Source organism: Eschrichtius robustus, chromosome 11 (genome assembly GCF_028021215.1).
Source record: "Eschrichtius robustus isolate mEscRob2 chromosome 11, mEscRob2.pri, whole genome shotgun sequence".
Lineage (NCBI taxonomy): Eukaryota > Metazoa > Chordata > Mammalia > Artiodactyla > Eschrichtiidae > Eschrichtius > Eschrichtius robustus.
The window spans coordinates 86,037,210-86,060,089 of NC_090834.1; positions in this window are offsets into that span (position 1 = coordinate 86,037,210).

Genomic DNA, 22,880 nt, shown 5'->3' on the forward strand with positions numbered 1-22,880 from the left:
GGATAAAGAAGATGTGGTACCTATTTACAATGGAATATTAGCCATAAAAAAGAATGAAATAATGCCATTCGCAGCAACATGGATGGACCTAGAGATTATCATACTAAATGAAGTATGATAATACTTCAGACAGAGAAAGACAAATATCATATGATACCACTTATATGTGGAATCTAATTTAAAAAATGATACAAATGAACTTATTTACAAAACAGAAACAGACTCACAGATCTCGAAATCAAACTTATGGTTACCAAAGGGGAAACGGGGGGGGGGGAGTGATAAATTAGGAGATTGGGATTAACATATATACACTACTATATATAAAATAGATAACTAATAAGGACCTACTGTATAGCACAGGGAACTCTACTCAATATTCTGTAATAACATATATGGAAAAGAATCTGAAAAAGGACGGATATATACATATGTATATGTATAACTGATTCACTTTGCTGTACACCTGAGACTAACACAACATTGTAAGTCAACTATACTCCAATAAAAATTAAAGCAAACAAACAAACTTTAAGTGCATGAAAAAAAAAAACAGTGAAGGGAATAATCAGAATTAGCCTCCATCACTGCTACCTTGAACAGAACCAGGATTCTGTTTGGAAGAAAAAGAAGAATGAATACTGAGTAGACAACTAGTTGTGTCTGCCTTAAATTAAAAAAATTCATTATATTAACAATTAAATGAGAAAATACATATGATCATCTCATTAGTGCAAAAAAATCATTTGGTAAAGTAATAAAAACTCTTAGTGAACTTGAAATGTTAGGAAATTTCTTTGCCACGATAAAGGGCACATGTCAAAAACCTCTAGCAAACATCATACTTAGTGCTGAAATTTTAGAAATAATATTTTTTTAACATTTTTATTAGAGTATAATCGCTTTACAATGGTGTGTTAGTTTCTGCTTTATAACAAAGTGAATCAGTTATACATATACATATATCCCCATATCTCTTCCCTCTTGCATCTCCCTCCCTCCCACCCTCCCTATCCCACCCCTCTAGGTGGTCACAAAGCACCGAGCTGATCTCCCTGTGCTATGCAACTGCTTCCCACTAGCTATCTATTTTACATTTGGTAGTGTATATATGTCCATATATACACTACCACTCTCTCACTTTGTCCCAGCTTACCCGTCCCCCTCCCCTTGTCCTCAAGTCCATTCTCTAGTAGGTCTGTGTCTTTATTCCCGTCTTGCCCCTAGGTTCTTCATGACCTTTTTTTTTTTTTTTTAGATTCCATATATATGTGTTAGCATACAGTATTTGTTTTTCTCTTTCTGACTTACTTCACTCTGTATGACAGACTTTAGGTCCATCCACCTCACTACAAATAACTCAATTTTGTTTCTTTTTATGGCTGAGTAATATTCCATTGTATATATATGTGCCACATCTTTATCCATTCATCTGTCGATGGACACTTAGGTTGCTTCCATGTCCTGGCTATTGTAAATAGAGCTGCAATGAACATTGTGGTACATGACTCTTTTTGAATTATGGTTTTCTCAGGGTATATGCTCAGTAGTGGGATTGCTGGGTCGTATGGTAGTTCTATTTTTAGTTTTTTAAGGAACCTCCATACTGTTCTCCACAGTGGCTGTATCAATTTACATTCCCATCAACAGTGTATGAGGGTTCCCTTTAGAAATAATCTCTTTAAAGTGATGAACAAAACAAGGATACCCATAATCTCTGATATGGCAGGGAATAAATAAATTACAGTCTCTTCATTCATTCACTCCTTCATTCATTCATTCATTCATTGAAACGCTATTCATCACTTAAAATAAATGCATTAGATCTTTATCTATCAACGTGGATACATCACAAACGTACATAAAAATATCAAGTGGCCAGAGGATGTATATTGTATGATGCCATTCATGTAAAGTTTGAAAATCTAGAAAATATTACTACATACTTTTTATGAACATCTGAATTTGTAGTAAATATAGAAGCCACAGCACCACTTCGTCTAGGGAGAGAAGGAAGGGAAAGACACAGGTGGTGGCTACAAGAAGGCTTTTATTGACTTGAAATGTTTTCTTTCTTTATTTTTTCAAAGATGTAAAGCAAATATGTCAAAATGTCAGAATGTATTAAATCTGGATTATGGGTACATGGTTGTGTCTTTTAAATTCTTTTCTGCACATTTCTGAGTTTCACATATTTTATAAGGATAAAACCTTAAAGAATGTCTTTCTTTTGTCCTGAGGTCCGTGGTCTGTAACAAGCCCTAGAAATCCAAGAGTGTTTTGGTGGTTTGTCTGATGTCCCTCCCATGTGAGACACCCAGACGCCAAGCTGTAAGGGAGTACGCGGATCTCAATTGCCCTGCCGGTTGCCCTGGACCTTTTACCTCTCACTTCCCACCCTCAACCAGCTTAGGCCCCTGAATTAGGAAACTACAGTTGGTCCTGATTCTTGCTGCTTCTACAGAACCCCGTAATAGTTTTCCTAGGTGGAAGGAAGGTACTTATCTCTTAGTTTCACTCCCAGAAGAGCAATTTATAGCAGAAACTAATTGCTTTAGGCCCCAAGTGTTATAACTGTGTACTACCCTTGTCCCTTCCGTTAGGCAGACGCATTGCCATTTTCTCCAAGACTGGATCACATTTCCCAGGTGGACGAAGCAGGAGACGCCCTATTAGCAATGCCTGAAACCAGCCGCTCCCTCCAACCCGCCGTGACCCCAAGGCCCCAGGAAAGAGCCTGCTTTCTCTGGGGATAAATAAGTACTGGTTCCTCTCTGCTTTTAGGTGCTTCCTGAAGCTAGCACCTCTGTTGTTACCACCACTGCCGCCCAGCAGGGGAGTGATAGGAAGTGGAAACTAAGCACAGAGGGTTTGAATACCTTACCCAAGCTCACATTGCTAGTCAGTGAGCTGGGATTTGAACTCTAGGAGTCTGATTCCAAAATGCTTACTTTTGACTACAAAGCTCTACTTCCTCTGGGTAATTCAAAATTTAAACCAATTTAGACAACACAAAATCTGCTTTAGAGTTGTAGAGGACATGGATTTCTCACCTCCTCATCATGCAAGGTGTTCCTCACACTCTCTTGCTTTCAGCAATGGTACTCTGGTTCCGCCAGGTACTTCACCTTCAACCAACGTGGTTTGAATTGGGGTTGACCTGGGCCTGCTTTAAAAATACATCCAGATTGTCTTAAATTAGCTAGCCTATCTCCTCCCTTGGATCGGTTTGGGGATTGGAGTCAGTGTGAGGAGAAGTTAGCTGGTGTTTCTGGGGAAAGAAGGATTCTTTGTTTACCACTCTAATTGACAGAGTAAGGATGTGAAGCCTGGATCTGCAGCCGCCTTAACACTCCTTGGGTCAGGACTGAAATTCACAAAGCCTGAAATGGAACCAACCCACAGGAAGCAAAGCCAATGAATCAGATGATCCTGTCTTTGCTTGGACCATGATCAAGCCGTACCTGCAGGCAGAGGTACCTGTGGACCTTTGAGTTCCCTGAGCCAATTAATTCCTCTTTTCACCTTAATCCATTTTGAGTTGGTTTTTCTATCACTTGCAGCAAAAAAGCTTCTTAACTCATACAAAAGTAAACAGAACAAATAAGAGCAACAATAAAATACACTATGTTCTATAAGAGGTATAACCTATTTATTTCTACTCAAGGGGTGATGGTCAATCTGAATTAGTAAAATGACTGAATTCACCTGAAACTAAAAAATTTTTATTCAAGTATACGTGATTTACAATGTTGTGTTAAAGGCTGAATTTATCATTATTCAACAGCGAGAACAATAACAAAACAGCAGGAACTCCATTTCATTAACTTTGGGGATACACTAACAAAGTATTTAATGGCAAAGGGAGACATCCTGTGGATCTTAAGTAACTTATGTCTGTTTTGTTTTTAAGCAAATGACTAAGAATCACTTATAACTGACACCATTAGTCATTGTTGTAGTACAAGGGGCCCTGCTCAATGCAGTTTCAAGAATTTCAATTTCTAATTTCAAGAATTAGATTTATGCCTTAGGATGGCTAAAATGTATTCTGTTATATCATTAGGCTTCCCTTTTTAAAAAGTAATTCTGGGGACCTTTTCAGGACAGAAGTTATATTTATTATTTGCTGGTTGGATGACCCAAAGCTCCTATGAATTTAATAAAGCTTTTAAATAAAGTTTTATTTTATCTATCACACGGCATTCATGTGCATTTGGAAAATAGTCACAAATAAATGTACTGGCTTGGTTCATGGCAAAGCTTGCCTCATATACAGATTCTCAAATCTAGGAGCTAACTCTATAAACACCCCCCTCCCCACCTGATGCTGAAGCCCAATTTCTTTCCCAGCTTTCCAGTTATTACCGTTGTTGAATCGGTATGGTCTACAACAGGGATTGGCAACTTTGTCTGTAAAGTCCAGGTAATAAATATTTTAAGTTTTGTGAGCCATATGATCTCTGTCATAACTACCCAACAGTGTTGTAGTGTGAAAGCAACCACAGACAACAGGTAGACCAATGGGCGTGGCTGCGTTTCAATAAAAGTTTACTTACCAGAGCAGGCTTGGCTGGTTTGGCTCATAAGCTGTGATTTGTCAACCGCTTGCCTAAAATAATGATATTTTAAGGTGCTGGGCAGACATCTCAAACCTGTGAGATTTCTGTTGCCTGGGTTTGAGTGGTTTTAAGTGGTCAGATCATTTGATTTGGGAATAAAAAAGCAAATATCTTGAGTCCTATGGACTATTTCTCTGGTTCGTATTGACTCTAATTATTCTTCCTTGTCAAATGAAGAGAGTATGAAGATAACAATTTAATGAGTACCACATGTACTTTATTTATATGACAGTCTTCAGTTCTCCCTATAACCCTAAGAAAGATACATGTTTAGAGATAGAAGAGCTTAGTGAGAAAGAGAAAATTTATAGATGTGAGGCAGTGAGTTTTGGATGCATAGACTTGATATCAAGTCCTGGCTTCACCACAATACTCCATGTGACCTTGGCTAGATCTCATGCCCCTCTCAACTTTAATTTCCTCACTTATAATTGAATGTATAAAATATGATGAAATTATATTGTAATTATCTTTGATAACATCACCTACATTTCAGAGACATTGTGAGGGTTTATTGAAGTGAGCAAAGAAAGCATGTAGCACAAGAACATGGTAAGCACTCATTAAACGTGAGCCCTGCCATGTTTTACACTGACGATGCAGTGGCTTGCTGAAGGTCATACCGTAGGATGGGGTGGAACTAGGATCTGCACTGCAGCCTGACTGACCTCAAAGCTTGTGAACTTTCCATGGCATTAGACTGACCCCCAGCTATAAATTCGAAATGGTGGTATTTAGCTCATGTATAGAAATTGCCCAATCTATTAAAATACAAAATTTCCAAAGCTAGTCACATGAGGTGGATCCCCCATGTTGGGCCATGGAATTGGGTGCATGTTTCTAGAAGTAAACACGACATATCAGGTATACCTCGTGGCTCAAGCTGCCTTGGAATACTTGATCTGTCTTTCCTCCTCACACTGACACTGTGGAACATAGTGTTGACCTGCTAAGTCTAGTTCAGATTCTCTTGCTGCCAAATTCCGAAACACCCATAAAATGTGATCAGCACTCTTAGCCTCTCAGGAATCTCTCCATTACCTCAGAGGGTCTGGCCATAGACAGATGGGGTGGAAACAGGCCCACTTTCTTGACTACTGCTCTCTCCACAGAGGCAGGATAAGATCAGATCAACAGCTCCCAACTGTGGCTCATGACATGCCTTTGGTGATGTCAAGGACATTCTCAAACAAGACGAATTTAATTTATGAATACTACAGCTGGAGAGGAGTAGAGAGATGATCTGGATTGACCCCCTCATTTTGCAAATGTGAAAACTGAAACCCAGAGCTGTTACTAACAAGCCCAACTCTTCTTAATTCCAGTCTCCGACCCTTTCCCCACACCACCTATAATTTTGGAGGAGAAAAGTCTAAATTAGGGTTGCCAGATTTAGCAAATAAAAACACATGATACCCAGTTATAGTTGAGCTTCAGGTAAATAAATACTTTTTAGTATAAATATATCCCATGTGATATTTAGGACAATATTTGGGACAGATAGTTACACTAAATAATCATTCTTTATCAAAAAATCCAAATCGAACTGAGCATCCTGGATTTTATCTGGCAAACCTAGCCTAAATCAAATAAACAATGCTAAGATTTCTACCTTCTGAAAAAGATTTGAAAGTGATCAGTTAGAAATCTGGCTGAAGTGGCAAAAAACTGAGTGGACAGGAAAAACTCAAAACCTCACTAAAAGAAGCTGAAAACAATCAATGGCTAGAAAAGAAGTAACATGAAGCTTAAGAACCAGGAAGGAGGGAAAGAAAGAAAGATGGGAATGGAAGGAACAAAGAGTGGAAGGCAGAAAGAAAAGATTCTAAGTGTGGTAGTCTCTCCTCTCACCGTGTGAGCTCTGCAAAATAATGCTCAGCTCACTGTCTTTTCCTCCTTTGTCCCATTTACCACCTGCCCTTCCTACTCCACTGCTTTTTTTTTTTTTAACATCTTTATTAGAGTATAATTCCTTTACAATGGTGTGTTAGTTTCTGCTTTATAACAAAGTGAATCAGTTATATGTATATATATGTCCCCATATCTCTTCCCTCTTGCAGCTCCCTCCCTCTCACCCTCCCTATCCCACCCCTCTAGGTGGTCACAAAGCACCGAGCTGATCGCCCGGTGCTATGCAGTTGCTTCCCACTAGCTATCTATTTTACATTTGGTAGTGTATATATGTCCATGCCACTCCCTCACTTTGTCCCAGCTTACCCTTCCCCTCCCCATATCCTCAAATCCATTCTCCAGTAGGTCTGCATTTTTATTCCTGTCTTGCCCCTAGGTTCTTATGACTATTTTTTTTTCTTTTTTCTTTTTTTTAAGATTCCATATATATGTGTTATCATACGATATTTGTTTTTCTCTTTCTGACTTACTTCACTCTGTATGACAGTCTCTAGGTCCATCCACCTCACTACAAATAACTCAGTTCCATTCCTTTTTATGGCTGAGTAATATTCCATTGTATATACGTGCCACATCTTTATCCATTCATCTGTCGATGGACACTTAGGTTGGTTCCATGTCCTGGCTATTGTAAATAGAGCTGCAATGAACATTTTGGTACTCTTTTTGAATTATGGTTTTCTCAGGGTATATGCCCAGTAGTGGGATTGCAGGGTCGTATGGTAGTTCTATTTTTAGTTTTTTAAGGAACCTCCACACTGTTCTCCATAGTGGCTGTATCAATTTACATTCCCACCAACAGTGCAAGAGGGTTCCCTTTTCTCCACGCCCTCTCCAGCATTTATTGTTTGTAGATTTTTTGATGATGGCCATTCTGACCAGTGTGAGATGATATCTCATTGTAGTTTTGATTTGCATTTCTCTAATGATTAATGATGTTCAGCATTCTTTCAAGTGTTTGTTGGCAATCTGTATATCTTCTTTGGAGAAATGGCTATTTAGGTCTTCTGCCCATTTTTGGATTGGGTTGTTTGTTTTCTTGATATTGAGCAGCATGAGCTGCTTGTATGTTTTGGAGATTAATCCTTTGTCAGTGGCTTCATTTACAAATATTTTCTCCATTTCTGAGGGTTGTCTTTTCGTCTTGTTTATGGTTCCCTTTGCTGTGCAAAAGCTTTTAAGTTTCATTAGGTCCCATTTGTTTATTTTTGTTTTTACTTCCATGTCTCTAGGCGGTGGGTCACAAAGGATCTTGCTGTGATTTATGTCATAGAGTGTTCTGCCTATGTTTTCCTCTAAGAGTTTGATGGTGTCTGGCCTTACATTTAGGTCTTTAATCCATTTTGAGTTTACTTTTGTGTATGGTGTTAGGGAGTGTTCTAATTTCATTCTTTTACATGTAGCTGTCCAGTTTTCCCAGTACCACTTATTAAAGAGGTTGTCTTTTCTCCACTGTATATTCTTGCCTGCTTTATCAAATGTAAGGTGACCATATGTGCGTGAGTTTATCTCTGGGCTTTCTATCCTGTTCCATTGATCTATACTTCTGTTTTTGTGCCAGTACCATACTGTCTTGATTACTGTAGCTTTGTAGTATAGTCTGAAATCAGGGAGCCTGATTCCTACAGCTCTGTTTTTCTTTCTCAATATTGCTTTGGCTATTCAGAGTCTTTTGTGTCTCCATACAAATTTTAAGATTTTTTTGTTCTAGTTCTGTGAAAAATGCCAGTGGTAGTTTGATAGGGATTGCATTGAATCTGTAGATTGTTTTGGGTAGTAGAGTCATTTTCACAACGCTGATTCTTCCAATTCAAGAACATGGTATATCTCTCCATCTGTTGGTATCATCTTTAATTTCTTTCATCTGTGTCTTATAATTTTCTGCATACAGGTCTTTTGTCTCCTTAGGTAGGTTTATTCCTAGATATTTTATTCTTTTTGTTACAGTGGTAAATGGGAGTGTTTTCTTAATGTCACTTTCAGATTTTTCAACATAAGTGTATAGGAATGCAAGAGATTTCTGTGCATTAATTTTGTATCCTGCTACTTTACCAAATTCATTGATTAGCTCTAGTAGTTTTCTGGTAGCATCTTTAGGATTCTCTATGTATAGTATCATGTCATCTGCAAACAGTGACAGCTTTACTCTTGTTTTCTGATTTGGATTCCTTTTATTTCTTTGTCTTCTCTGACTGCTGTGGCTAAAACTTCCAAAACAATGTTGAATAATAGTGGTGAGAGTGGGCAACCTTGTCTTGTTCCTGATCTTAGTGAAATGGTTTCAGTTTTTCACCATTGAGGTTGATGTTGGCTGTGGGTATGTGGTATATGGCCTTTATTATGTTGAGGTAAGTTCCCTCTATGCCTACTTTCTGGAGGGTTTTTATCATAAATGTCTGTTGAATTTTGTTGAAAGCTTTTTCTGCATCTATTGAGATGATCATATGGTTTTTCTCCTTCAATTTGTTAATGTGGTGTATCACGTTGATTGATTTGCATATATTGAAGAATCCTTGCATTCCTGGGATAAACCCCACTTGATCATAGTGTATGATCCTTTTAATGTGGTGTTGGATTCTGTTTGCTAGTGTTTTGTTGAGGATTTTTGCATCTATGTTCATCAGTGATATTGGCCTGTAGTTTTCTTTCTTTGTGACATATTTGTCTGGTTTTGGTATCAGGGTGATGGTGGCCTCGTAGAATGAGTTTGGGAGTCTTCCTCCTTCTGCTATATTTTGGAAGAGTTTGAGAAGGATAGATGTTAGCTCTTCTCTAAATGTTTGATAGAATTTGCCTGTGAAGCCATCTGGTCCAGGGCTTTTTTTTGTTGGAAGCTTTTTAATCACAGTTTCAATTTCAGTGCTTGTGATTGGTCTGTTCATATTTTCTCTTTCTTCCTGGTTCAGTCTTGGAAGGTTGTGCATTTCTAAGAATTTGTCCATTTCTTCCAGGTTGTCCATTTTATTGGCATAGAGTTGCTTGTAGTAATCTCTCATGATCCTTTGTATTTCTGCAGTGTCAGTTGTTACTTCTTCTTTTTCATTTCTAATTCTATTGATTTGAGCCTTCTCCCTTTTTTTCTTGATAAGTCTGGCTATTGGTTTATCAATTTTGTTTATCTTCTCAAAGAACCAGCTTTTAGTTTTTTTTTTTTTTTTAACCTGCTGTCCTTTTTTTTTAATTTTTTTTTTTATGGCTGTGTTGGGTCTTCGTTTCTGTGCGAGGGCTTTCTCTAGTTGTGACAAGCGGGGGCCACTCTTCATCGCGGTGCACGGGCTTCTCACTATCGCGGCCTCTCTTGTTGCGGAGCACAGGCTCCAGACGCGCAGGCTCAGTAATTGTGGCTCACGGGCCCAGCTGCTCCACGGCATGTGGGATCTTCCCAGACCAGGGCTCGAACCCATGTCCCCTGCATTGGCAGGCAGATTCTCAACCACTGTGCCACCAGGGAAGCCCCAGCTTTTAGTTTTATTGATCTTTGCGATTGTTTCCTTCATTTCTTTTTCATTTATTTCTGATCTGATCTTTATGATTTCTTTCCTTCTGATAACTTTGGGGTTTTTTTTGTTCTTCTTTCCCTAATTGCTTTAGGTGTAAGGTTAGGTTGTTTATTTGAGATGTTTCTTGTTTCTTAAGGTAGGATTGTATTGCTATAAACTTCGCTCTTAGAACTGCTTTTGTTGCATCCCATAGGGTTTTGGTCATTGTGTTTTCGTTGTCATTTGTTTCTAGGTATTTTTTGATTTCCTCTTCAGTTTCTTCAGTGATCTCTTCGTTATTAAGTAGTGTGTTGTTTAGCCTCCATGTGTTTGTATTTCTTACAGATTTTTGCCTGTAATTGGTATCTAGTCTCATAGCGTTGTCGTCGGAAAAGATACTTGATATGATTTCAATTTTCTTAAATTTACCAAGGCTTGATTTGTGACCCAAGATATGATCTATCCTGGAGAATGTTCCATGAGCACTTGAGAAGAATGTGTATTCTGTTGTTTTTGGATGGAATGTCCTATAAATATCAATTAAGTCCATCTTGTGTAATGTATCATTTAAAGCTTGTGTTTCCTTATTCATTTTCATTTTGGATGATCTGTCCATTGGTGAAAGTGGGGTGTTAAAGTCCCCTACTATGATTGTGTTACTGTCGATTTCCCCTTATATGGCTGTTAGTATTTGCCTTATGTATTGAGGTGCTCCTATGTTGGGTGCATAAATATTTACAATTGTTATATCTTCTTTTTGGATTGATCCCTTGATCATTATGCAGTGTCCTTCTTTGTCTCTTGTAATAGCCTTTGTTTTAAAGTCTATTTTGTCTCATATGAGAATTGCTAGTCCAGCTTTCTTTTGATTTCCATTTGCATGGAATACCTTTTTCCATCCCCTCACTTTCAGTCTGTATGTGCCCCTAGGTCTGAAGTGGGTCTCTTGTAGACAGCATATATATGGGTCTTGTTTTTGTATCCATTCAGCCAGTCTACATCTTTTGGTTGGAGCATTTAATCCATTTACATTTAAGGTAATTATTGATATGTATGTTCCTATGACCATTTTCTTAATTGTTTTGGGTTTGTTATTGTAGGTCTTTTCCTTCTCTTGTGTTTCCTGCCTAGAGAAGTTCCTTTAGCATTTGTTTTAAAGCTGGTTTGGTGGTGCTGAATTCTCTTAGCTTTTGCTTGTCTGTAAAGCTTTTAATTTCTCCATTGAATCTGAATGAGATCCTTGCTGGGTAGAGTAATCTTGGTTGTAGGTTTTTCTCCTTCATCACTTTAAATATGCCCTGCCACTCCCTTCTGGCTTGCAGAGCTTCTCCTGAAACATCAGCTGTTAACCTTATGGGGATTCCCTTATGTGTTATTTGTTGTTTTTCCCTTGCTGCTTTTAATATTTGTTCTCTGTATTTAATTTTTAATAGTTTGATTAATATGTGTCTTGGTGTGTTTCTCCTTGGATTTATCCTGTATGGGACTCTATGTGCTTCCTGGACTTGATTAACTATTTCCTTTCCCATATTAGGGAAGTTTTCAACTATAATCTCTTCAAATATTTTCTCAGTCCCTTTCTCTTTCTCTTCTTCTTCTGGGACCCCTAGAATCCGAATGTTGGTGCGTTTAATGTTGTCCCAGAGGTCTCTGAGAGTGTCCTCAATTCTTTTCATTCTTTTTTCTTTATTCTGCTCTGCAGTAGTCATTTCCACTATTTTATCTTCCAGGTCACTTATCCATTCTTCTGCCTCAGTTCTTCTGCTATTGATCCCTTCTAGAGGATTTTCAATTTCATTTATTGTGTTGTTCATCACTGTTTGTTTGCTCTTTAGTTCTTCTAGGTCCTTGTTAAACGTTTCTTGTATTTTCTCCATTCTATTTCCAAGATTTTGGATCATCTTTACTATCATTATTCTGAATTCTTTTTCAGGTAGACTGCCTATTTCCTCTTCATTTGTTAGGTCTGGTGGGTTTTTGCCTTGCTCCTTCATCTGCTGTGTGTTTCTGTGTCTTCTCATTTTGCTTAACTTACTGTGTTTGGAGTCTTCTTTTCGCAGGCTGCAGGTTCGTAGTTCCCGTTGTTTTTGGTGTCTGTCCCCAGTGGCTAAGGTTGGTTCAGTGGGTTGTGTAGGCTTCCTGGTGGAGGGGACTAATGCCTGTGTTCTGGTGGATGAGGCTGGATCTTGTCTTTCTGGTGGGCAGGTCCAAGTCTGGTGGTGTGTTTTGGGGTGCCTGTGGCCTTATTATGATTTTAGGTAGCCTGTCTGCTAATGGGTGGGGTTGTGTTCCTGTCTTGCCAGTTGTTTGCCATAGGGTGTCCTGCACTATAGCTTGCTGGTCGTTGAGTGGAGCTGGGTCTTGGCGTTGAGATGGAGATCTCTGGGAGATTTTCGCAGTTTGATATTACGTGGAGCTGGGAGGTCTCTTGTGGACCAGTGTCCTGAACCTAGCTCTCCCACCTCAGTGGCACAGCCCTGATGCCTGGCTGGAGCACCAAGAGCCTGTCCTCCACACAGCTCAGAATAAAAGGGAGAAAAAAATGAAAGAAGAAGATAAAATAAAATAAAGTAAAATAAAATAAAATAAAGTTATTAAAATAAAATAACAAATAATTATTAAGAAAAAAAATTTTTTTAAGTAATAAAAAAAGAAAAAAAAACGGACAGACCGAACCCTAGGACAAATGGTAAAAGCAAAGTTATACAGACAAAATCACACACAGAAGCATACACATACACACTCACAAAAAGAGAAAAAGGGAAAAATATATATATATCGTTGCTCCCAAAGTCCACCTTCTCAATTTGGGATGATTCGTTGTCTATTCAGGTATTCCACAGATGCAGGGTACATGAAGTTGATTGTGGAGCTTTAATCCGCTGCTTCTGAGGCTGCTGGGAGAGATTTCCCTTTATCTTCTTTGTTCGCACAGCTCCCAGGGTTCAGCTTTGGATTTGGCCCCGCCTCTGCGTGTAGGTCGCCTGAGGGCGTCTGCTCTTCGCTCAGACAGGACAGGGTTAAAGGAGCAGCTGCTTCGGGGGCTCTGGCTCACTCAGGCCGGGGGAGGGAGGGGTACAGATGTGGGGCGAGCCTGCGGCGTCAGAGGCCGGCGTGACTTTGCACCAGCCTGAGGCGCGCCGTGTGTTCTCCCGGGGAAGTTGTCCCTGCATCACGGGACCCTGGCAGTGGCGGGCTGCACAGGCTCCTGGGAGGGGCGGTGTGGAGAGTGACCTGTGCTCGCACACAGGCTTCTTGATGGCGGCAGCAGCAGCCTTAGCGTCTCATGCCCGTCTCTGGGGTCCGCGCTCATAGCTGCGGCTCGCGCCCGTCTCTGGAGCTCGTTTAGGTTGTGCTCTGAATCCCCTCTCCTCGTGCACCAGGAAACAAAGAGGCAAGAAAAAGTCTCTTGCCTCTTCGGCAGCTCCAGACTTTCCTGGACTCTGTCCCGGCTAGCTGTGGTGCACTAGCCCCTTCAGGCTGTGTTCACGCCGCCAGCCCCAGTCCTCTCCCTGCGATCCGACCAAGCCAGAGCCTCAGCTCCCAGCCCTGCCCGCCCCGGCGGCTGAGCAGACAAGCCTCTCGGGCTGGTGAGTGCTGCTCAGCACCGATCCTCCGTGCGGGAATCTCTCCGCTTTGCCCTCCGCACCCCTGTGGCTGCGTTCTCCTCAGTGGCTCCGAAGCTTCCCCCCTCTGCCACCCGCAGTCTCCGCCCGCGAAGGGGCTTCCTAGTGTGTGGAAACCTTTCCTCCTTCACAGCTCCCTCCCAGAGGGACAGGTCCCGTCCCTATCCTTTTATCTCTGTTTTTTCTTTTGCCCTACCCAGGTATGTGGGGAGTTTCTTGACTTTTGGGAGGTCTGAGGTCTTCTGCCAGCCTTCAGTAGGTGTTCTGTAGGAGTTGTTCCACATGTAGATGTATTTCTGATGTATTTGTGGGGAGGAAGGTGATCTCCGCATCTTACTCTTCCGCCATCTTGAAGCTCCTCTCCACTGCTTATTTCTCTGCTATGCACAGTTACGTTTTTCTTCTCTACTAACAGAACTATATTTGTTTTAAATTTTAAATCAAAGCCATAAATGTAGGTGATTTAAAACTCAAAGATTACTAAAGGTTTATAAATAAAAATAAAAGCTTTAGTCTTTTTCTCCACCTCTTGGTTCATTCCCTTCAGGAGCCACTTTTAAACTTGGCATCTATTTCTAAGGTGACTAGTTGGCCCTGTTTTCCCAGAACTGAGGGATTTCGAAGGACTTGGGATTTTCGGTAAAAAAAAACAAGGACAGTTCCAAACAAACTGGGACTACTCATTGGTCATGTTATATCTTACTTCAGAGACATTTTTATCTCTCTAAATAATATCCCTTATTTTTGCTTACTTTATCAATTTTAGGCATTATCATTTGATTTCCCCCTTTGAGAAGTAAGTATTTATTTTGGTTATTTTCAAATGGCTGGTAAAACAGCTTTTCCAGATGGTTCAAGTTCACAAATTTGGCCTCAAAGGCTTCAGAGAGAATGTTCAGAGGGACTGTGTTTTCTCTAATCAGAGAAAACAAGAATCATGTTGTGTGTTTCAGGTGCCATTTTTATTTTCCCACTGAAATTATGTCCCCCAGTTAGGAATCCTTTCAAATATTCTTAACTTTAATTGCCTTTTTACCCCCACAAAGAAGTCAATTTAAATTAAGCAGAATCCATCACTGTGATAATTTTTTAATTAGTAAAGATAATGTACTGTTCAGACATTGAAATGAGGTGTTCCCGAGATCATTTACAAAGTCTCGAAAAGTCCTCCTAAGAATGAACTGAAATTAATGAATCTCAAGAGTCTCACGGCCATCAATACCTTATAACTGAGGACTGGGTTCAATGGAAAAAAAATTCACAATAATAATAGTTACACTTTCCAATTTGAGTATTTAGTTCCTTTCATCCTGAGATCCTGAGGAATTTTATAAACATTAATTAAGCCTCACAGGTGTGATTTATTGGATTAACTCACTGATAGCCATCGAGAACTCTAAATGTACATAGTACAGTTTAAGGGAGCTGGATAGAAAAGAGGAATAAATTAGCACCCCAGGCAGACTGCCACCCTGGGCTACAGCCCCCACGATTTGGGGAAAAGTATGCAAAGAAGACATGCTCCTTAGCTCAAACTTCTTGAATTAACTCTGATCTCAAAACAAAGTGACCACAGTTTGATGTTTTCTAATTTCTGCTGAAATATTCCCCTTCACAGCTCATTTGAGCCTCTCCTTATTGCTTTGTCCTCATTATACCATTGGGTGTCACAGACAGACATGGCTTGTGGAATGAGTGCCTTCGGTTCAACGAAAGAAGTTGTTATGCTTCGTGGAAATCCAAACATCTTTTTGGTAAAGTTTTTAGGACAGAGGAGGTAGTCATGGTACAGATTCAAAAACTAAGGTTTTATATTACAGGTTATTCAGACCCTTCCTGGGGTTGAAAGTAGGGAGAAAAGAGTCACTACACTTTGGGTACCATACTGTGAGCAATGTGTTGCCTTGATATATTTCTTTGCTCAGAAGGCAAATCGTTGCAAATTAAAAATAAATTCTCAGTGATAATTTTCAATAATAGATTGACTTTATGGAAGTAAAAAGGAAATTTCTGTCATCTACCCTGTGAACTGAGGGGTTGATTAATTAGCATAAATAATACAAGGACAGTAAACTGAGGGATATTTTCTTGTTTTAGCAAACCCTGAATTGAGAGGGGGGTCAAATGTGATGAGGTTAGGGAATTGGAAAGACAATTCCCCACAGTCTGACATTTTACAATAGAATTGGAATCCTAGACTTGAACATTTTTCCTCCTGGATCATCAAATTCCACTCCATTTAGAGAACTAAAATGACTTGAACAAGTTAAGAAAGCTAATTAGTGTCAGGTCCAAGACAGGAGCCAATGACTCTCTCTTTCCCAATTCTTGTAGCTCTGCTACAAAACCTCATGGACACTTTGGCTGTTTTCTTCTAATACTGTACTGGCTGAAAGTATATTCTAGAGAAATGAGAAGTCAGGTTTGTTTATCTGACCAACATGGAACAATGGGTACAATTGCTGGAACTTCCTTGGGGGAGCGATAATGGTTTTTTAAAATGGCCTCTTGCATACACTAAGCAATGGAGGAAGGCAGCCAAACATCATGGATAATCCAGAAGAAGAATAATTCAGCTTTGGGTAACTGAGAATTTACTGGGATCATATTATTTATCAATGGTTCAGTATGAGATATCAATTCCCACTTATTCATCCATCAAAAAGGCCCCCAAAAAATAGTCAAGTGGGAAAAAAATGGTAACAGATTGTAATATTTAGTGAAACACTGGTATGATCTTGGGGAAAAGATCATGAATAAAAGTGTCTTTGGAACCAACGAACCATAAGCAGAAATTCCATCTACAACACCAACCCCCCAACAGATAATCATCCAACTACTGATCGAATTTCATAGGAACAGGAAGCTCACTGATATATGTGGCAAGACTTTCATTGTCACACAAGTTGGATTATTGGAATGTTCTTCAGTATAGTGTGCCAATATGATCATTGTATAGTTGTTGTTTCATAGGTCAGCCCTACACATATTTGAGGTTTGTTATTTTCCAGGGTGTGCTGAGTTTTCTCTATTGGTTTTCCTTTTTCCCACCTGTCCAAGATCCTTTCTCTGCCTTACATACACTAGTTTGGGTCCTGGGAAGCTGAACCCTACAGAATGCAATGCAGGGCTTTCTTACCAGTTGATTCCCATTTGGGTTGGTCAGTGGGAAGGACCAAGAGGAACCTGGAGGTGAGAAGGAAAGAGAGGTTAGCTATTTCTTTCCTGTACCATCCTGACCCACATTTTTGGTTGTGTTTATGTCCTTTGTGACTACAACTCCTGTCCAACAGCCCCTCCTGCATGAATCCCCTAACCCCGCCCACACCTCTGTATGCAGTCACTTCATTAAAGTCCTTGAGCCATCTGAGCCATCTGGATCCTCTTTCCTGCTAAGACTTTTGTTAATACCCATGTTAAAGAAACAGCCTCTGTTTCTTGAAATTCTCCTCAATTAATATACTTTTCTGACACTCTCATTATTTTGGTTGCTTTTATCTGGACACACTCTAGTTGGTCAAGTCTATCCTAAAGAGTTTAAACCCTACCTGGCCAGAACGATCCAGATTTAACCTGTTAGTTCATCACGTTAACCACCCTTGTTAATGGTACCTTTTCTCTGTTGATCCATGCTGTATTTTTCTGGGATTTCTTTTGTTTCTTTTGGCAGCTATATTACTCTGGTGCTTCATGTGGAGTTTTCATTCAATTAAACTCCTAGATTTTTTTTCCAAGTGATTTTTCTCTTAAGCCAGGTCTCCCTCATCTTATATAATTTACTCCTTGTCAGAGACTGAATTATTGAAAAGACCTGGCTGTGGTATTAACATGTTGTTCCCAAACGGACACAGAGCACAGGGCACAATATTTTTAAAACACTGTTAGAAAAGAACATTTTAGATTATCTTGTCCTAGATGCTATTTGCTCTCAGAGACTGCATCATAAAACTTTCATGAACCTTAACTTCCTTTGTCTTCCATGGCCTTATTTGTCCTGACCACTAACTGCCTTTTCCTGATGCTCTTCATTTCTGTTGACTAGTTTTCCTTTTTCTCCTCTTCTAGTTTTAAGTGTCTTGCAAGGCTCTCTCTAAGGCCTTTATCATTTCTTTCTTTGCAAAACAGTGAAGACACATCTATTGAAGGCCTATTCTGGGCTAACCATTGTGTAAGTCACTTTGCAATCAATCCTCACAAAACCCTTTTGAAATATCTGTGGCCTTATTGGATCAATGAAGAACTGGACATATACACACTAAGGAAGTTGAGCAAGGAGAAGTTCTGCCTTTTAGAGACAGGCCAGACCACATAGAAGGTAGTACCTTAATGTAACCAAGCAGGACCCTATGGGGCCTTCCCAGGACAGGACCCTCCCACCCCAAGTCCTCTGCCTGCCTTTTGTCTGTAGAGAAACTTTAGTCAAAGAATAAGTTTAATCAGAGAAGTGAGAAAATGCAGAAACAAAGGAAAACAGTCAAGCAAGACAAAATAGTAATAGTTTAGCCATTAAACAAAGTCAAGGACATTTAGTTCCTTCTCAAGGGCTACAGATAATATTCTGAGCCACGTCCTTTGAGCTGTTTTGCAGATACTGAAACCCCCACCAGGTGGAAGAAGTTAACTGTATGCTGCCCACAAGCACATAGACCCCAGACTGGTTGGAACCAGAAGGTTGATGATGTTGACTCCCAATTACCTCACCACCAACCAGTCAGAAGAACGTCCATGAGCTGATCACATGTGCCACAATCCCCCTCCCTCACCCTGTCTTTAAAAACCTTTCCCTGAAAGCCTTCAGGGAGTTCGGGTCTTTTAAACACTAGCTACCTGGACTCCTTGCTTGGTGCCCTGCAATAAAAGCTGCACTTTCCTTCACCACAACCCGGTGTCAGTAGATTGGCTTTACTGCATGTGGGCAAGCAGACCCAAGTTTGGTTCAGCAACATTTAGGTAGATTGCCCTGGGGGATCTTGGACAGCCTTCCTGCCCACACTGCTGAGATGAATTGAAGGAAGCATGTTGTACACATGGATGGTATGATGACTTCCCAACAAGACACTAAGCCACCTGTATAGTTACTACTGACCAGCATAGTCATTTTATATTTGTCAGAGTGCCTTAATGGTAAGCTTACTGGGGAGAGGGCCCATTTCTTATATTTCATAAGAGTAGATAATTAAATATTCCCCACCTTAAAGGGACTTCTATTTTTACCACATTAATATTTTGTTAAAGAAAGAAAGACTATTACAGCATTATTTACGGGAGTTACTGATGTATAAGTTAATGGGAAACATTGTTCTTTAAATATATAGTTAACATATTAATTACTAGGAAAACTGAAAACTGGGAGGTAGAAAAATCCTGATGAACAAACACAAATTGAATATAAGAACGAAAAGCAAAACCTTCTATGGTAAATGCACATGAGCAAATCTGGGATAATATTTTCCAATTGTCAGTTGATAAAGTAGATTTTTATAACACATGTTAGAATATAATACTATGTTTATGTTACCCATTAAAACTGGCAAGTAATTTAGAAGTGCCAAGATTTCAATATTTCTTAAAAAGTAAATTTAGGTGGGGAAAGTAACACACATGCACAAGCACACACACACATGTACAAACACAAAATAAAACATACTATGCCATGCCCACCCTGTAATTTATCAACTGGGAAGGAAATTGGCATGTCTTTTCTTGCTGATTTATTGGTTAATTCCAATAATTCACTGTAGAAAAGGCCAACAATGAATTACAATGTGGGGAAAAAAATTAAGCAGAGCATTTAGAAAGGTGTTTCAGTATACAGGCTTTAGAAACAACTTACATAGCTGTCTTATAGCCAGTCTCAAAGCAATCGGTACGTGTGAAAAGCAGTATACAGCATGGGAAGTATACCAGAAAATGTCACATGCTTTGCTTTTCATATTTAGAAGAATATGCCATGCCACAGGAAGATTAGAATTCCCCCTTACCTTCAAGCTAGAATCAGATAACATTAAAGCCCACTTACTATTTGTTTTGGGAATCATATTGGAAGGGCAGTAACAAATGTGAACTATCTTAGAGGAACCAGTGATGGGCACTCTGCTTTAGTGATAGAGACATTCATCTTTGATCCAAAAGGCGCAGAAACTCTCATGAGGAGGAACAAATGGTGAAAGTTTGAATTCCTGTCACTACCATGCATCCTTTCCCCAGCCCCACTTCCAAGGATCCAGTGCTAATTTAAGAAGGGAATTTCCTCACCAAAAATCTCCATTTCTAATTTCTCAAATGTGGTTTAACAAGCCAGTTGCCTCTATTTGTTTTCAAACAGGAGTCCCTTGGAAATGATTTAAGACACATGTTGTGGTTCATTTTAAGTGTTAACTTGGCTGGGTCATAGGACCAAAACTAGATATTTGGTCAAACATTAATCTGGATGTTTCTGTTAAGGTTTTTTTTTGTATGTGTGGGGGGGGGGGTGGTGAGGGAGATGAAATTTACATTTAAATCAGTGGACTTTGAGTAAAGCAGATTGCCCTTTACAATGCAGGTGGGCCTCCTCCAATCAGTTGAAGGCCTGACTAGAACAAAAGACTGACTTCCCCTGAGCAAAAGGGAATTCTGCAGAAGACTGCCTTCAGACTTGAACTGCAACATCAGCTCTTCCTGGGGCTCCAGCCTGATAGCCTATGGACTTCAACAGCTACAGTGACTCTTTCTTCCTATGTCCTCAGCCTTCTGGCCCACTCTACAGATTTTGGACTTGCTGGCCTCCATAATTACATTAGTCAATTACTTAAAATAAATTTCTTTCTCTCTATGCATACATCCCATTGGTTCTGTTTCTCTGGAGAATCCTGACTAATACAAGGCACGAAGTATATTGTAGCTTAAAACTGTAGAAAGCATTATAGATGTAATTTATGGTGTTCATGTCAGGAGACAGGAATACTACACTTTTTATAGGCTTCTTTATTGTTATTGTGCTTCAGGTGGGAAAGGAGGAAAGGAGAAAATATATATTGAGTGCTTACAATGTGCCAAACATTGTATAATACATATGTATTTATTTATTTTTATAAACACCATTGATTCTTCACAATGTTCCCATGAAGAAGATATTATCCCCCATCTATAGATGAGGAAAAGGAGACCCAGGAAGATTAAGCCACTTTCTGGAAGCCACATGGCTAGTGTGGAGCCTCTGCGGAGCCATCTGACTCCAGAGTATCTCTCTGTCTTTCTCTCTATTTCTGTTTGTTTGTTGTTTGTTTGAGTCAATGCTTTTCCTACTCTTCCACACTGCTTTCTCAGGTAATGCGGTAAGTCCTGCTAGAAACACATCTGTATACTCCTTTGTGAATGGAAACTACCATTGCTTGGAGCTTACTATGCACAGGGCTTTTTCTATCGCTATATCGTCTTTAATCCTCATTTTAACTGTGCCAGTTAGGTGTTTCCGTGTGGCACCCAGGGAAACTGAGCCCTAAAGTCAAATAACAAACTTCAGGTTACACAGCTAAGTGGGGATTTACCCTAAGGGTGGTTGCCTGTTTGCCCGACTCCACCCTGTTCACTCCTACACCAAGCTGCATGTTCATTTCCTAGGAATTCTATGTCAGTGCTTTCCCACAAATCAGAACCCTTGGTTTTCAGGCAGAAGAGCTTCCATGTTGTTGAGTTTCCTTCTCACTAGCTGGAGGAAATAGCAGAAGGATTGCTACCCTTGCAGCATGCTATTTACTGAGCAGAAAAAGAAAAAAGTGTTCTGTAGAGAATACAGAATATGTGCTATAGCTTCTGTTGACATATTCTTTCTACTGACAGCAGGGTCTAGGGCTGCCTTCGCCCTGACTTGCTGCTTGATGTTGGAGCAGCAGATTTCACGGGCAGGACTTTTTCAGTCTTCCAGGCTCATTCCTATCAAGTTATCTGTCAGCAGCCCCCTTCCCTCTTCTTGTTTGGTGCCCATCTGGTCTGAAAAATAAAGAAGATGAAATAAGCACCATGTTGGGGTTATTTTCTCACCTCTACTATTTCCTAATCATACCCAGACATAATTGCCCAAAGCCACATACATGTCTAGAAAGAAAAGAGAAATGAGAGAAATGAAATAAAATTTCAAAAAAAAAGATACAGAAATGATGTTGAAAGAAAGGTGAGTTCTTGTGGATGGGTGAAATGAGGACACCTCATTTCAAACATCTTGTGGATGTTTGTAAATGTGCAGAGAAACATGTCTTGACGTGGGAGCAGTGATGTGCTTTTTGATGTATATGCCTCTGCAGACTTCGGGAAGGTGAGCCCATTTTTTACAGAGGGAGAGTGACAGAAATCTATCAACCTGGCTTATCATCCCACAATTACAGCAATTTATAGTGTGCTTTCCACAAGGTCACCTGCACCAGCAACCAAACAAAAGCTCTCTCTTCGCCTTTGTTCCAAAGAGACCTAATGCACTCACTGTAACTCAGGTTATCCAGGATATTTTTCAGTTAATTTGCAACCACTTGGGCTTAGCATCTTAGAAGCCTGGCATATATATAACATTTTTCATTGGCTGGAAACACTGTCACAACCACCATGTTATAGAAGAACCGCTTTTCCTGTTCATTTTCAACTCGCTTCCTTCAGCTTTTTCCTTCCTCTTGAGATAAAGAACTTGCAGGGAGAAAAAAAGAAAATTCCTTGAGATTTCAAGAAGGAGCTTTCCTTTCTGATAAGCTGCCTGTATTTTTCTATCATTGTCTGAAGTTGTCTGAAGCAATTAAAAGCATGGCTAATTCTTCTGAAAGGATGTAGAAACCTCAGCATTCAGAATGGGACTTCGCTGAAACAGTGCTGGGTGCCAGGGTCTGGTTCTTCAACATCCAGGAGCTGTTTGCAGGAGGAATGTGTGGAGACAAGGACTGAAATTTTTAGGTCAGATATGTGCTCATGAACATTCTAAGGGAAGAGATTAGAAAGCTCCTCAGCTGGGTCTTCTTTTCTCTTCTCTGTCTCTGTTCAGTGCTTTGCTTGTCACGCAATCTTTTCTGTGACTACCAGCTGTGGTGCCTGCCCCCCTCCCCGTGCTGCTCACTCCAGCTACAAGGGCTTCTGCTCTGTTCTCCAAAGCTCTAACCCCATCTGATCATTTCCCGTCTCACGGTGCACATTTTCAGAGATTCTCAAATCCATCATCCTGTTGCCCTTCAGATTTGAGGAGAAATCTGTCATTCAAACACCTCCCAGCTGAGAGGGTTTTT